We start from the raw sequence: 12703 nt of genomic DNA on the forward strand, positions 1-12703 counted from the left end.
TATATATCTGAATCACTGTGCTGTACACTTGATGCTAACCCCACATTGTAAATACTTCAATGAAAGAAAAAAGAATGAGGAAACTGGAGATCTGTGAAGTTAAATTATTTGCCCAGGGTCAACCAGCTAAGGAATGGAGGTGCGATTCGCAGGTCTGTCTGGTCCCAGAGCCTGGGCATTCATCGCTCTGCTTTCCCCAATCCTTTACGGAGCTCGGACCAGACTTGGCTTCAGTGCTTCTCCAGTAAGGTCAAGTGTGTCCCATCAGTCACCATGGTAAATTACACAGCCAGCCTGGCTCTCAGCATTCTTTTCCGTTAATAGTTTGGCATATGGTCGTTGACATTCTTATGGCGCTCCCCAGTGATCCGTGAAGAGACAGAGGCTTGCAGTAGGAAGCCAAATGAAGAAGGTCAGCATGTCCCCTGAGAGATGGCAGAAAGAGCCTGGTCTCAGTGGACGAAGTGAAAGGCACACTGTGGTCATGTCCCTCTTCATCCATAGCCGTGCGGCTTGGCCTGCCTGGGTTATGAGTCATCAATGAAAAGACAAGAAAATTGAGGACAACGAGTAGACCCAGGACAGGAGGCGGTATTTTTCTGTACTCAGTGGTGGAAGGGTAGCACAACGTTGGTTCAACAGACAGGGAGATATTAATAGCAAGACCAAAACCGATTTTATTTTTGAACAGGGATATGAACCTGGAAACCTTCAACACTTGAGAAGCTAAAGGCTAAAACACTTGAGAATATATTTTTTATAATCCCAAACATGTGAGCTTCAAGAAAGCCACAGCTAAGATGCCAGAAATGAAAAAATCACTTAAAAAAAAAAAGACCAAAAAAAAAAAAAAAAAAAGACCAGGGCTTTTAGACTGAAGGCACCAGGCTTTCTAGCTGTATTTCAGTCCATTTTGATAGGCTAATTGCAGCAGAACCAGAAATAACTACACATTCTTCCTGGCCCTGATTCTGCATCTCTTAGTTCTGAATTCTGAGTTGGACATACAATTTTTAGGGGCTTATCAGAGCTTGCAGTGCTCCCACTTCTGATATGATTGGAGTTTAGATTCTTGCAAAGAGGCTACCGAACTGGAGGAAAATTTGAGGAATGTTTTCCCCTTTATTTAGTTCATCAGAAATGAAGACACTTTTACATTCTCCCAAATTTAGTCTCAGTAATGGGTTACCATGGTTGGTTTGGGTTGTCTGACGCTAATCACTGAGATTTGGGGTGTCAATGAGAGCGAATAATTTGAACAATTAACCTTGATTTTCTTTTCATAATAATGACTAAGTTCCATACTTCGTAATGTGGGATGGATGCCAGGTTTTACTTCCAATTTGACTGTCTTATAAACTTGAGGTATTTGACGAACATTTTGAAGTGATTTTGGCCTGCACCATGGATAAAGGCCACACTTCTGTAGTCTGTACGGCCCCAAGTATTTTTTAAAAATAATTTTTATTGGAGTATGGTTGGTTTACAATGCTGTGTTAGTTTCAGGTGTACAACAAAGTGAACCAGTTATACATATACATATATCCACTCTTTTTTAGATTCTTTTCCCATACAGGTCATTACAGAGTATTGAGTAGAGTTCTCTGTACTATGCAGTAGGTCCTTGTTGGTTATCTGTTTTATTTATATATATATAGTAGTGTGTATATCTCAATCTCAATCTCCCAATTTATCCCTCTACCACCAAATATTTTTCATACAAAATTTATTGAAGGGATGTTAAAAATCATCTTTTATGTAAGTAAAAGGATGGGCCATTCTTACAATTAAAACAATAGATGAAAATATATCCTGGATCCATCATTAAGCAACTCATATCTCTCCCCCAATCCCTCTCCTTCTCACTCTCTTTCTCCAGGTCTATCTCTAGGTTATTTTATTTCATTTTATTTTTTTATTTTTAAAAAGTAGTTTTCATTTACCTTTGCATTAGCACTTAAAATACACATTTCTATTTCAAAATGCCATTGAAAAATTATTCTAATATAACAGCAGCAAAATATAATTCTGCAATTACAAAAGAGCTAAGCGGGGATCTACAGTTAAGTTATTCTCATGTTTAAAACTATGATTCTGAAATAGATGCTACTTCAAAGCAGCTGTTACCAGCTCTTTAGGTTTGGTTTAAAAACACACACATAGTTGCCGGGAGATTTATAATCTTGTAGTCCGTGCACTGTTCTGGAAGCATTCTTCAGGGACCAACCAGCCCTTAAAAACAGCACTCAGTCCACATGCGTCAGAAGGAGTTAAATGAACTGGGGTAAATAGGATTCCTACATTACATCAAAAACATATGACATTCTGCAGCAACTGGGAGCATGTTGTCCTCTTTACAACTAATTTTATCTGAAGAGTTTAAGAAGGTGGACATTGTACCACTATCAAGTGCATTTAAAAGTGACATGTTTTTGTGCTAATCTGACTCCCCTGAATGACCTAGCTAGTGAACTAGTCACCAGGCAAATCAAGCCTGCAAGAAAGGGAGCCAATATTCAAATTACCATGTTATTGTCTGATCCACAGAATTTACTTTCAACATAAACATATAACCTCAATATGAGATGTCTAACTAAAGCAAGCACCACCACCAAGACCAAGACAGCCTCTCCTCTTCTAAGGTTTAGGTTTTTCCCAGAATTCTCAATACATGGAATAGCCCATACAGAGCCATTGCTCCCACAACAAAGCCTTGGGCTGCCACGCGCATGTGGATCAGGTGAACAGACATTTTAGTGTTGCCCCTGCTCTTCAATTTATATAATTCATATGCAATGATTGCGGCAAAACCTGCCATTCCAATGGGGACAAATGGTGCCTCTCTAGCTTTTTAGATAAGTTTAGATCCCTAATCTTCATCAAATGAAGAAAGAGAAACATCTGTGTCACTTGACATAGTGATTGAAGAAACTTCAGACAATGACAAGATGTCACAGTCTCCAATCGGCTTCTCTCTAGATTATTTTAAAAACGCATTGCTTTCCCCTTGGTTTAGTGAAGCTGCAAGTAATAGAAAGCCCAGCCTGAACTGCTTCAAGAATAAGGAAAATATCATCTCTCTCCCATCATAAGAGAGTCAGCGATGGGGCCACTCCGGGGCTGGGTCACTCATGGCTCGGTGATGTCACCAGGGCCCTGGTTCTCTCTGTCTCTGCCGTTGCTAACATGATACCCTCTCCTCTGGTAGCTTCATTGTTGCCAGGGGGCCGCAGCCATCCCAGGAATCACACTGGACAAGAAAACAAGGTCCAGTGCATGAGATGAGGGTGTCCTGTTTTCTAGCTTTCCATCAGGAAAGAAATCCTCCCAGTAACATGCCAGCAGATTCGTCTCCATGTCATGGGCGAGATCCTGGTCACAAGCCCGTCCCTAAACCTGTCCCTGGTGGTGTGGCCATGAGAATATTCAGGACTTAGCCTTGAGCTGAACTCACAATGAGGTCACTTTTCCAGTGGGGAGAAATGAGGGTTCTGTTGACAAGGAAGCAGGAGAGAATGGACAGGGTAAGCAACGCATACTGTCAGCCCTGTCCCTGAAGTTTTGTTCTCTTCCTACCTTCTTGAGCACCTGTGCCACACTAGCCACCATTAACTTCACATATATAGGCAAGACACTGTTTGCAAAGGGAGAATGGAACAGTCTGTGTGTGTGAGGGGGGATTTAACACTGTGACTCGGAAAGGAGGTGGGAGACGTGCCCATGGATCAGAGACGCGGGTTAGTGAGTAGGTCACACTAACTGACACACCACCATTTCCTACCCAACTGAATTAAGATCAGATGTCCAAGAGGTACGAGCCTTGAGAACCAAAGATGAGCTTCAGGCCATACAGAAGCTTGGACATTTCCTGTTTCCCCTGGGATTTTTATGTTGGTGATACAGAGCTGTAGAATTTGCCATCAATTCGCTGACTTGGGCAGTCATTATCAGGATGTACAGCTACTGTGCAGAACAAAAATAAAACATTGAAACATCCACTGGGAGGCTGGCAGAGAGCAGACCAAAATGTACGTGGTGCTTTTACAGAAATGATCTCACTTGAGTATTCCTGTCCTATCTTCTATCTCACTAATTATAGCAAACATTCGAGTACTAATTACTATGTCCAGACACTGGTACATACACTTTATATCAATTAACTTATTTGTTCAATAGCCCTGTGAGGTAAGAGCCACAGTCATTCCCATTCTAAAGACCAAGAACTGACCCACGGTGAGCTTCTGTGCTTTGCACAAGGCTGAAGAGATTGTAAATGAGAGGAACTGTGATCCCGTGGTTTTTGCACTGAGCCACTACACCCACTGTCTCTTTAGGAGGCTTGAAACTGCCACGATGCCACTTGGATAAGTTTTTGTCTTATCAGGGATTTCATTTAACCTCAGTACAGGAGAATATTAAAACATGCTTTGACCATTTGTTTTCTCACTAATGCTTTTTTTGTTGTTTTGTTTTCTGTCTTTTTTAATGATTGTTTTGCATCTCACAACATCTCCTAAGTTTAAATTGAAAATCCAGAGAGTCTTTGGTTAACACCTCTAATAAACATAGAGCTAGAAATCAGACATTATATTGGGCTGGCCAAAAAGTTCATTCGGGTTTTTCTGTAACCTCTTATGGAAAAACCCAAACGAACTTTTTGGCCAAGCCAATACGTGTGTGTGTGTGTGTGTGTGTGTGTGTGTGTGTGTGTGTGTGTGTGTGAGATAAGAAATAGCCTTAGAGGCAATGTTGATTATATTTGAATGCTTAAGTCACCATTTTCCTAGAACACCCTTAAAACCCTCACCTAGGGCTTTTATTCTTGTATTGTAAAGACGTTTAATTAGAAAAGGTCAATCTTGGACTTCCTGGTGGCGCAGTGGTTGGGAGTCCGCCTGCCAATGCAGGGGACACGGGTTCGGGTCCTGGTTCGGGAAGATCCCACATGCGCCGAGCAACTGGGCCCGTGAGCCATGGCCGCTGAGCCTGCACTCTAGAGCCCGCGAGCCACAACTACTGAGCCCGCGTGCCACAGCTGCTGAAGCCTACGTGCCTAGAGCCCGTGCTACACAGTAAGAGAAGCCAACACAATGAGAAGCCCATGCACCGCAACAAAGAGTAGCCCCGGCTTGCCGCAACTAGAGAAAGCTCGCGCGCAGCAACAAAGACCCAACGCAGCCAAAAATAAATAAATCAATAAATAAGTAGATAAATAAATAAATAAATTTATTAAAAAAAAAAAGAAAAGGTCAATCTTAATATCTAAATGACCTAGCAATAAAACTGAGCCACAGCATGGGACTTGTGGCAGCTAGTCCAAAAACTCTGGAAATAATGCAGATCAAACTTCTGCAAATGTAATTGAATATAGACCTACCTTGCTTTATATGATAGGTTTGTTTTTAAAACATTTAGACATAAATCAAATTTAGCAAAATAAAAACAGAGTACTTGCTGTTCAGTGCAAATCTGTGTTCCTTTCATAAGATGGAAACTCTTTCTGCAGTGTTGATGTCTGTTTTCCAATTGATGCGTTCAGACGTTTGCAGTGTCGGGCATCAGGTCTGCGGTGTAGACACTTTCTCCTCTCCTCTTCTCCCATGTTCCATCTGTCTCAAGTCTCTTCTTTCCTCAGTCCCTCACTAAGTCACACAGAGTACCTCTCTAAACTCCCTTAAGATTGAGAGCCACAAATCTGACCACTGGGCAATATTTTTTAAAAATCTGAACAATGAAAGTGACCCTGCAGCCACATCCTACTTCCTGGCCCCCAGGTTACTCTGTTCACATCATGGTCATTATCTAGACTGGCTGGCTGGATTCTGAGCAGCTACACAAAGTTTCAGCAGCTGGGCTGATTTTTTTTTAAGTTCCATCATCCATCCTTCAGTATTATTAAAATCAAATTAATAGGCAGTACTGAGAACTTACGAGATCCTCCCAGAGCTGTCCTGGGCTTTGTTGGGGAAACACTGAGCCAGAATAAGAGAGCAGCAGACTTTGGACCTGTAGGATTGTCACAGTTTCGTTGCTTACTTGGGTTTGGAGGGTTATTAGGTGACAATGTCCCCTGCGTGTCCACGAAGAAGGTACATTCCTGGTACCAAATGGGAAAGAGGGTGCTCCTTTGGAGTTAACAAAGTGTGTGTGTGTGTGTGTGTCCGTCCAGAGGGAGTAAAGTGCTGGAGTTGCTACTCGGCTCCCAAGGCCAATGGCATTGATGTACGCTCAGCTGTGCCAGATGACCTTGGGCAAGTTAACCCCTCAGTGCCTCAATTTCTTCATCTGTACAAGAAAGATCGTCATTGTACGTATGTCCTAAGGTTGTTGTGAGGATTAAATGGGTTAATTACACCAAAAGTCTGACACATAGTAACAACAGATGTTGGTTATTACTTCTTCCCCATTGTTTGCAAACCACTCAGATCTTCCAAGGTGAACATTTTTGACTAGAGCTAGAAAATTATTAAATATATTTTTAATAACTTTATTTATTTATTTATTTATTTTTGGCTGCTCTGGGTCTTCGTTGCTGCGCGCGGGTTTTCTCTAGTTGCGGCGAGTGGGGGCTACTCTTCGTTGCTGTGCGCGGGCTTCTCATTGCGGGGGCTTCTCTTATTGCGGAGCACGGGCTCTAGGCACGCGGGCTTCAGTAGTTGTGGCTCACGGGCTTAGTTGCTCCACGGCATGTGGGATCTTCTCGGACCAGGGCTTGAACCCGTGACCCCTTCATTGGCTGGTAGATTCTTAACAATTGCGCTGCCAGGGAAGTCCAAGAAAATTATTAAATATTGATTGGAATTGATTCCAATAATCATTTATTCATCTTAAACCTATGTATGAAAAAAAACCCTTAATATCTGCTTGGGAAAAGTTCTGGGAATTGTCATTGTGGTAAAAGCTGCTTTCTAGACCTTCTTTTGATATCAAAGTTGATACGGCATAAATGGAATACGGAGAGCAGTCTGGTGAAGTGGGGCAGTGTGTACTCAGATGTTCTTTTTCTTTTTGTGTTGCTGGGGGGAAGAGGGGTGTCACTGATTTTGCTGACCTGGCCTCAGCTTGTGAGAACTTGGTGAGATTGGCAAAGCACAGATGGCATCCTCATGTACCCTGGCCTACATGTCTATTTCCCATCTACACATGCTGGTGTCATATTTTCTATAGAAAGTATCCATCCATTTATTATTTGTTTAATGAAAGTGTGTGAGGTTCGCCCACATTTAAAAGTGAAAGGCAAAAGGCAGAAAATCAAGAAATACTTGCATGTGTGAAATGAGTTAAGGGATTAAATTCTTTTTTTGAAGAGTGGGTTTCCAAACAATTTGATAACAAATTAGGTATTCCTGGCTTTATCTTATTTGATATCAGTAAAAGCATTAGCAAAAGTTGGCCCAATTTAGGAATCCACAATACTTTGTACTTCGTCTTAAGCCTCAGTTGATGACTGTCATTGTCCTGTAAGGTGGTTTGACAATTTTGATTTACTGCAAGGATCTGCCTCAGTCCTAAAGTCACTAAGAGATACAAAAGACCTATTGTGTTGATAACTTTTGAAATTTTATGTGAACTGCTATTGTGTTAACACCTTCTAAATATTTTATTAGATAATTTCAAACATGCTTTAAATGCAGCTTCTTAAAAAAAACAGTGTTCAAAAACATTTATGAATGCTGATCTAAACATCTAAAGTCACTTAATTGAATTTGCAATAAAATTGTGAATCTGAAAACAAATTCTTTTGTTATATCCAAACACTGAGAGTGGGATTTCAAGAGCTTAAGTTTGAATTTTTTGTGATGATGTTTTTTCTTTTATTCAACTTTAGTTATCTCATCTGTACAAACTGGTTACAATTATAAATCTGTCTCAGACTCCTGGAAGGGCTGATAGAAATGATTCCAGAGCCCTTTACAGAACTTTTCTACATTCAGCATAAAAGTTATACTTTATAACTTTAGGGAATTTTTCTTTACAGCTCTTATAATTTACAATCTATATTAAATATTTTATTCTTCTTGGCTTAGCTTAAAATATAACTCTGTAGCTAGAGACACACACTTGTGTGTGTGTGTGTGTGTGTGTGTATCAAAAACACAAAGTACTATCTTGGAATTTTAAAATCTTATCACTTTGAAAGCTAGCTAGTGTTTAATTCCATTTTATTTAATTTTTTTAAAATTGAAGTACAGTTATTTTACAAGTTTAGTTTACAAGTTTTAGCTTCAAGTGTACAGAAAAGTGATTCAGTTATATATATATATATATATACACATACTTTTCCAGATTCTTTTTCCATTATAGGTTGTTACAAGATATTGAGTAGAGTTCCCTGTGCTGTACAGTAGGTCCTTGTTGTTTATCTATTTTATATACAGTAGTGTGTATCTGTTAATCCCAAACTCCTAATTTATCCCTCTATCCACCACTATCTCTCCCCCCACCCCCAATATCCCCTTTGGTAATCATAAGTTTGTTTTCTATGTCTGCCGGTCTGTTTCTGTTTTGTAAATAAGTTTCTTTGTATCATTTTTTTTAGATTCCACATATAAGTGATATCATATGATACGGTGTTTAATTTTTATAATTGCGTTTCTATTTTAAATTACGGAATGTAAACCTCACCTGATGTCACTTGGGATGATTTTTGATTTGGCATGCATACACACACACACACACACACTCACATATCTACACATATACATGTACACAGTTACACACACATATATATACATATATATTTATACATATATATATGTGTGTGTGTGTATATATATATATATATATATATATATATATATATATATATATATATATATATATATATATGTTATACTTTCTTCTGAGTTGTGATCTAGGGAGCCTGAAAGATGTCTTTCTTTAGATTGCCAAGATCTTAACACTTCTACTCCATTCACTTCATCTCCCATTGTACCACGAGGATAGCACCAATAGTATTACCTTCCCTCAATGAGATGGAAAAACTCGGGCCTGAGTGCCTGCGTTGTGAAAGCCAGAGCAACAAATCAATGGCGGGACTGCGGTTGTGTAAGTGGTGACCCACGGGGGTCGGGGGCGCCTGGCTCCGCTCAGCCCCCTCGCTGGTCCTGGATAATACTACCCACAGGTGGACGGCCTCCCTGAGAAGCCTGACCTTGATTCTGCTGCATTTTTACACTGGGTTAACGTTAAAAACCTGCTTATTCTCTTCCCTTGTTTCACATCTGAAAACTAGCAAATGTAGGTCCTCTCCTAACTCCTTTCAAAGAGCAAACAACTCCTGTCACACCTGTGATGCCAGAACGTTAACCCCAAATCCCTCTGTACCAGCAATACATTGAAACAATTCAACTTCTCTCTTCGTAGGAGCATCATTTTTGTACCCCTGACTTGAATCTTGTTCAAGGTACCGCTGAATAGCAGGCAAGACCTCTCTGATTTGTTAAGGATAACTTCAGACTCCCAGAGTCCCCGAATCATTTTATCATGAGGTTAGGTGGGCATTCCATTCGGTGACGCCGGGTTTAAGATTCCTCCTTTTTCTTTTTGTACCTTTGAAAGAAAACACAGGGAATTCCCTGGTGGTCCATGGTTAGGACTCCACGTTTTCACTGCCCAAGGCTGGGGTTCGATCCCTGGTTGGGGAACTAAGAAACCGCGAACAAGAGAAGACCACTGTACCTGTCCTTCTCCTCAGGAACCAAGTGAGTCTTTTGCATCTGGGACCAGCCAACAGCAAGGCCCATTTTCTCCCTGAGACATGGCCAAGCTAGAGCTGCCCGTCCATAAGGTAAAGCTCAGCCCAGCTGCCTGTGTTTCAATCTTTACAGTATCTTGATTTGGACCTGATTAGTCAAAAGAGAGAAAGAGATAAAATATCCAGAATGTTTAAGCTACTAGGGAATAAGCACTTTGGGGATAGATAAAGAAAAAAGCCTAGTATTTTCAATAAATGGCATAGTAGGATGTAAATATATTTAGAATCTTAAGGTCAAAGACGTTTTGTTATTTTTAGAAACAGACAAATGTATTAGGCATAATTAAATTTGCTCATAAATTATTATTTCTGATTTATTTTAAGATGAAAGTTTGAAAGAATAATCCAGGATAAAAAAATCCTCCATTTTTTCTAACTCTCAACCACTCTTTCTCATATTTTTGACAAAATAGAGGGAGCACCCTGCATTCTCCTCTTCCAAATGTTTCTGGTTTCTTTTCTCCTAGGTTTCACACTGCTCATCACTTTCTAGCCCTGTTTTCTCAAGCTTTGGAGGGTTTTTTGTTTGTTTGTTTGTTTGTTTGACAGAGTTTGGTAGCCTTGCTTTAGTGCCAATAGTAAGCAAAAGAGAGTTTGAAATCTTAAAAAGTTTTCCATTTATAAGAAGTAATGATCAAGCTGCTGATGTTTAGGTGTTTCCTCTTTGGTAGGAATGGATGTCTACTGGGACCTGCTCTTTGCCAGGCATTGTGTGAAGTGTGGTGACCAAACCAACACCAATATGCCCTGGAAGCATCCATGACAACATCGCCCTGACCAGCCATTCTCATAGCTTATCACCTCCAAAAAGCACCATAATAAGTCTCTGCACTTTAAAAAAGATTAAATCCTCTTTAATTTACTGACTTTTCATATTTAAGGGAACTTCAAACTCTTGACAGTGGTATGTGGTTATAGAAGTGGATAAGACTTATATTTTTAAATATAGAAGACTTATCACTCAGCTTCTCTTATCAAAGTGTTATCAAACATCCTCTAGCATGTTGGTCATTTTTATGGAAAATACAGTAGATGCCTAAGACGTTATCCTTGCCCTCAAGGAACTTACAGCATTTGAAGAGAGTCTATTTGTTTGCTTTTGTTTTGGGGGTGGGGGAAGGGAGTTTGCTTTGGTATTTTGCTAAGCTAGTTAATTCCTTTTTCACCTGGTCAGTGAGAAAAATAAAATGTACGTACTATATCCAAGTATAGCATGTATGTACTCTGAGATCTCTGGTTTCTGATTCTCTTGGCTTTGAAAGTATAGTAAGATAATTCTTCTTATAAATAATCATAAATGCAGACCTCTCTCGTACCATATGGACATTGGAAAATATTTATAAAAGCTTATACAATGCCCACATCCAATTTTTATTATTCAGTTGCCTGGGTTTTATAAATCTTAAATGTGAGTGTTAGAATAGATCCATATGGTCTTTTAATTAATCTTCCACCATTTCCAACTGCATTTCCTTTATCTGTTTGAATCTAAATATTCTTTTACAATCAGTTACATGCTTTGTACATTTAATCTGCAATCCCCGACCAGCTGAGTTTACACCAATGTAGCCTGCAGAGCTGTTCACCAAACACACATTACTGGACACCTTTTGAATGACACCCGCTGGCCGGACTGCTGGGGATAAGAAGAGCAAGGGGACAGTTCATGGTCACATGGGAGACAAAAATATATTGTGATAAGAGCTGCCGCCATATTACCTATGGGCTTCAGAGGGTCCCAGTAACTGGTATTAGGAGACTTGAGATGTGGTCTTAGTTTGAGAAATAAAAATTACTGCTCAGAAATTATATTCCTTGGGACTTCCCTGGTGGTTCAGTGGATAAGACTCTGAGCTCGATAAGACTCCGGGTCCAATCCCTGGTCAGGGAACTAGATCCCACATGCATGCTGCAACTAAGAGTTTGCATGCCACAACTAAGGAGCCCACGTGCCACAACTAAGACCTGGTGCAACCAATTAAATAAATATTTTCAAAAAAGAAATTATATTCCTCTTCCTAAATTATTCTGAAGGGGTCGTTCTTGCACATTGTTCATTTGCGGTGTTAGTATTTGGCCCTTCCCATAACAAGACAAGAGGTTGATTGGAACAGAAATGATCAAAGTGAAAAGGAGCTTTTCTGTTGTTTGTTGTTGGGGGCAGGGTGGGTGGGTCTTGTTCTCCAGAGATCTCTCCATCCTTGGGACAATTGTCGATGGGTAGACGTTTCTGGGTCACCAGCAGCTGAGCCTGTGAGAGCAACTGAGAGTTTTTGCACTTAAGGGAGTGGGTCCTGGGCAGTTGAGTCAGGAAGGCTTTTTCTTCAACTTCTGGTTTTAATTTGGGGCAAGTTTTGGGGCTAAAGGCACAGTGAGAGCTGTCTGCCAGACTTTTTTTTTTTTTTTTTTTTAAATCAATCGGACACATTGTTTGTTCCTCTGGGTTTGATAGACATGTTGTAATAAGGTCTTGAACTGCTCGCTACCTCTTTATGTACCTTCTGTCTAAAGGCTTGTTACTATTGTGACCTATATTCATGGAACCACAAACAATGGGTTTAACCATTAACTTTCAAACCACCTTTAAATGAATTCTTTTATAAGATGAGAATTATATGGGTTTCCACTGGTTGCTTAGAGGAAAAAAGAAAAGAACTCAGGTTGAACCAGGTTATTAAGGACGTGGGAGTTGGTTAGGATGCCCCTAGACTGGGCAGATAACTTGCCTTGACCTGTTTAGCTGGCAATTCAGTGTCCCTGAAAATCATAAGGCTTTTTGAAGTTGGTCTGTCTGTGAGTAAAATTGAATTGTGGCAAATCTTGTATTCATTGAGTTAAACCTCGCCGTCTACGCCAATACTTTGTGTCCATTAAGGTACAATTTGATGTTAGTTATCTATTTTCAGGGCCCTTCCTGGTGAGCCTTGGGAAAGTTACAGGCTACAA

At 40.1% G+C, this 12703-nt stretch overlaps 1 pseudogene across 1 annotated transcript; it reads right to left on the reverse strand.

Annotated features, from left to right (window-relative positions):
* Window positions 1-2637: 2637 nt before the first annotated feature.
* Window positions 2638-2917, reverse strand: LOC308611954 (HIG1 domain family member 1A, mitochondrial-like; annotated as a pseudogene). Its single transcript has one exon. The product of its transcript is annotated as an HIG1 domain family member 1A, mitochondrial-like (transcript).
* Between the last annotated feature and the right edge of the window lie 9786 nt (window positions 2918-12703).

This window comes from Mesoplodon bidens (assembly GCF_964165515.1).
Source record: "Mesoplodon bidens genome assembly, chromosome: 2".
NCBI classification, from domain to species: Eukaryota; Metazoa; Chordata; class Mammalia; order Artiodactyla; family Ziphiidae; genus Mesoplodon; species Mesoplodon bidens.